This window comes from Suncus etruscus, chromosome 16, assembly GCF_024139225.1.
Source record: "Suncus etruscus isolate mSunEtr1 chromosome 16, mSunEtr1.pri.cur, whole genome shotgun sequence".
In the NCBI taxonomy this organism is placed as follows: domain Eukaryota; kingdom Metazoa; phylum Chordata; class Mammalia; order Eulipotyphla; family Soricidae; genus Suncus; species Suncus etruscus.
Window position 1 is genome coordinate 73,991,147 of NC_064863.1, and position 4,655 is coordinate 73,995,801.

A 4,655-nucleotide genomic window follows, 5' to 3' on the forward strand; every position below is an offset into this window, starting at 1 on the left:
AAATACATTTATTTCATAACTTAGCATATCTTCAATATTCATTCAACCCAATATTCTAAATATAAGGTCAAATAAATGATGGCTACATTTATTGCAAATTTAATGTACTTTCATCTTTTTTAAATATTTTGGCTTTTGGGCTATATCCAGTAGTACTCAGGGCTTACTTCTGGCTCTATGCTCAGCGTTCATTCCAACTAGTGCTCAAGGATGTTGTTTCCTTTGTGCTCACTGTCTTTGATGCCAGGGATGGAAGCCAAGTTGGCTACTTGCAATGCATGCACCTTACTCCTATATTATTTATTTTCCTTAGTACTTTTTCATATATTTAAATGATACAGTAAGGCTAGATTTGCAGCCATTTATCAATTTAAGAAATATATCTTGGGCCCGGAGAGATAGCACAGCGGCGTTTGCCTCGCAAGCAGCCGATCCAAGACCAAAGGTGGTTGGTTCGAATCCCGGTGTCCCATATGGTCCCCCGTGCCTGCCAGGAGCTATTTCTGAGCAGACAGCCAGGAGTAACCCCTGAGCACCGCCGGGTGTGACCCAAAAACCAAAAACCAAAAAAAAAAAAAAAAAAGAAATATATCTTAACATAAAAATGTGCTTGTGTTTCCTGGAAATAAAACCCATACAATGTAAGGCAAGCATTCTATACTATTGAACTATCTCTCTGTCCCCTAACTTAATTGTAAAAAAGGAACATTAAAAAGTAAAAGCAAAGAGCTGAGTTGATGTTTTGCATATAGAAAAAAATGGGCTTCGAGTTTCAGAACCACATGGTTTCTATTATACACCATCAGAAGTGATTCCTAAGCACTAAACTGGGAGTAGCCCCTGAATACCACCAGATGTGGCCTCTCACCCTGGCCCCCCATAACAGAAAAACTAAAACAGCTTCTTTTGTAACCTTTGAAAAATACATTCAAGTTTTTTTTAATTAGCCATAGATAGAGATAAATTATGAACAGCAGCTCTATGCACTAAAAATATTTCAGTGCAATCTTATTTTAATGCAAAAAGGAAACTAGCATATAAATTGAAAAATAGTGAGAAAGTAGTTTTCATAGCTTTCCTTGAAGCACTATTTTGAATATGAACTTTACCTTGGCTCTCTCCATTCTCTCTGTGTTTTTATGTGTCCTATTTTGCTACTGCCTTAATTTCAGATTTATTTAACTGCTACAAAATTAGTCACTGGAAAAATATACATTGAGCATAACGAATAATCCAGGTGTCGTGTTAGCTGCAAGACGTATACAGGTGAGCATAAATAATGTCTTGCTAGAAAGATAATACAGATTGTAAGACACTTGCCTGCATGCAATTGATCTGAGTTCAGTCCCCTGACTGGTGTTTGCCCTGCACACAGCTGACCTGGGTTTGATACCCAGCATCCCACATGGTCCCCTAAGCCTTCCAGGAGTAATTTCTAAGCACAGAGCCAGGAATAACCCTTGAAGAATGCAGGATGTGGCCCCAAAACAAACAAAAGACAGGATTCCTCCCTGCCTTTAGAGTTTATGAGGTACATGAAGGACAAGAGTCATGCACCTTAAAGTATCCATAAGAAATGTGTATTTGCATGGTTTTTCAGGTTGGGGTGAGTGCATATTGGCTTCCCAGACAGAGGCGATGCCTGTGTGGGGTGGAGGAGAGCAGAGTCCTTGTCCAGTCAGCGCACATGGGACACATGAATTTAAACTGGCTCTGCGGATCTGTCAATCCTGGCAGGACAGGTTCAATACAGCTCCAGGAATCCACACAGGTTCCTGGATAGAGACAAGCTCTTTGTTTAAAATTACTTTATTTAAACCCTGTGGTTACAAGATTGTTCATAATATAGTTGGTTTTTTTCACAGTTACAACATCGTTCATGATTGAGTTTCAGTCAATGCACAATACCCTTCACCAGTGTACATTTCCCACCACCAATGTCCCCAGTTTCTGTCCTGCCCTCCCTCACCCTGTCAATCCTTCTGCCTCCTTCTGGGGTAGACTCTCTCTCCTCTCTGTCTCTGTCTTCATTTTTTTTTCCTTTGGACACTGTGAGTTACAATATTATTATTGAAGGGGTATCATGCATATCACTATTTCTTTTCAGCACCAAATTCTTATCCTGAGCAATCATTTCCAACTATCATTGTTCATTCTCTGTCCTAACTACATTCTTCAGCTATTTGTGGCAAGCTTTCTACCGTGGATTGGTCCTCCTGGCCCTCACATAAGAGTGCAGAGAGCTTTTCAGTATTGTATTTTAGGCTTCTAGGACATATTCCTAGTAGTGTATTTCTAGATGATATAAAAGCTCGATTTCTAGTTTTTTGAGGAATACCCATATTGTTTTCTAAAAAGATTGGACCGGTATACATTCCCACAAGCAGTTCATGAGAGTCTTTTCTTTCCAGCTGTGGCAGTACTAGTTGTTCTTATTCTCGAAGAGTGCCAGTCTCTGTGGTATGAGAAGATTTATCATTGTTGTTTTTATTTGAATCTACCTGATGGTTAATTATGTCAAGCATTTTTTTCATGTGTTTTGGCCATCTATTTCTTCTTTGAGGAAATACCTTTTCATTTCTTTTTCTCATATTTGGATGAGATTAGATTTTATTTTGTTGCTAATATCTACCAGTGCTTTATACATTTTAGATAGTAACACCATATCAGATGGGTAATGGGTGAATAGTTTCTCCCATTTCATGATATCATCCCTTGATTATTAAGAAATGACCTTCTCTGTATATTATAAGCTTTATATTCCTGAAGTCTATGTCATCTGATATTAGTATGGCCACCCCAGCTTCTGTGAGTTGTTTGCTTGAAAAAATGCCTTCCACTTTGAATTTGAGTTTTTTGTTTGCTCTGACTATTCAAATGTGTTTCTTGCAGGCAGAAAAAAATGTTGTATTTAATTTTCTCATCCACTGTTATCTTAATTTGTTTCTTTAGTCCATTACTGTTGAGAGAGATGATTGTCATGGAATTTTGTGACAATTTGTAGAAGTTTTGCTTGTAGAGTTGTTGCCTCAAAGTAACCCTTTCAGTTCTTTTAAATTTGGTCTTCAGTTTGTAAAGTTTCCAAGCTATTGTTCATTCTTCTTTCAAACCTAAATGAGAATCTAGCTAGGTGAAGTTTTCTTAGTCAGGTGTTTATTTTGTTGATTTTTTTCATTATATCTCACCACCGCCTTTAAGCCTGATGGGTTGTGTGTGATAAATTTCCTGTAAATCTTAAGGATGCTCCTTTGTATATATTTTCCTTTTTTGATCCTACTGCTTTCAGTATTATATATATATATATATATATATATATATATATATATATATTGTTTTCATGATTATGATGAGGATGTGCCTTCTGGTTCTTTTATTTGGGTCTCTTTTAACTGGTTCTTTTCAGGTATCCAGTATGTGGTTGCATGTACTCTATTTTTATGATGGCTTTTTATTACAAGTTACACTATCAAGTCTTGCCTAACATCTATTTAAAAGATTAATTCTAGTGTCTGAATATACATTAAATGTAACTTCTTAAATTTTTATAGTCAAAAAAAATTTTTATAGTCAAAGCTCTTCAATGACCAATGAAAGATGATTTAAAAAGATGGTTAAATAGAAAAACAACCAACAATAGTAATTTATTTTGAATCCAGTTTTTGAATGTACTTTTTAGCTCTGGGAGCTTTTCAAAAACTATGACTTTGATTGTTGTTTCTTCATAAAGGTTTTCTTCCTGGCTCTCTGGAATCTCAATGATTCTTATGTTGTTTCTTCTGAATTTGTCCCAAAGTGCTATTGTTGTCTTTTTTTATATATGATTTTTATTTTAATTATAGTGGCTTAAAAAATATGGAACACTGCATGAATTTGTGTGTCATCCTTGTGCAGGGGCCATGCTAATCTTTTCTGTATCGTTTCAATTTTAGTATATGTGCTGTCGAAACGAGCACTATTGTTGTCTTTTTTAAAGGAATTTTCCATATTCTATTCATTTATTTTGACCCTTTTCCATCTTCTGCTGTTGCCTGGAGGTGTTATGCAGCTTATCTTCTGGCTTACTGATTCTGTCCTCAGCATGTTACTCTGCTGGGGAGGCCTTTCAATGATATTTTTTTCATTTGCCTACCAAGTTTTATAGTTCTGTCAAGTCTGTTTGAAGTTTTCTCATTTCTGCTCTCATATTTTCTTGAGTTTTATGGGCTGTTCATTCCATAATTTCTGTGAATTCCTTGAACATTCTCAACATTTCTCTCTAATGTACTTCTCAGAGAGGATATATAGATGGCTAATACTATTTGGGTCTTCAATCTACCATCTTCATTTACTTAGTATGTTGAATGTTTGCATTGCTTTCCCATTGTTTATTATGTGTTGTGATGAATCTGACTAGAGAAATGTGCAGCCTCAGAGCAAAGGAGAGTGGCTGTGCTCTTTTCAGACACACTTACTTGGAGTGAAAAATGGTTCTTTGGAGTCAAAGAAGGCCCTGGTGTTGGTGTATCTATCTGCATCAGTTTCTTGGGAATGAATGGTTATGCTTATTTTAATTTTCACTATTTTACTTACATTTTAAAAAGTTCATCAAACCTGGTTAATTGATCTGCGAAAATCAAACTGAGCATAACAAGAGCATTTTTGAGGCAGGGGACCAC

General features: G+C 36.2%; 1 non-coding gene across 1 annotated transcript; it reads right to left on the bottom strand.

Moving 5' to 3' along the window:
* Positions 1-3,846: 3,846 nt before the first annotated feature.
* Positions 3,847-3,953, bottom strand: LOC126032961 (U6 spliceosomal RNA). Its single transcript, XR_007504120.1, has one exon. It is a non-coding gene; the product is annotated as a U6 spliceosomal RNA (small nuclear RNA).
* Between the last annotated feature and the right edge of the window lie 702 nt (positions 3,954-4,655).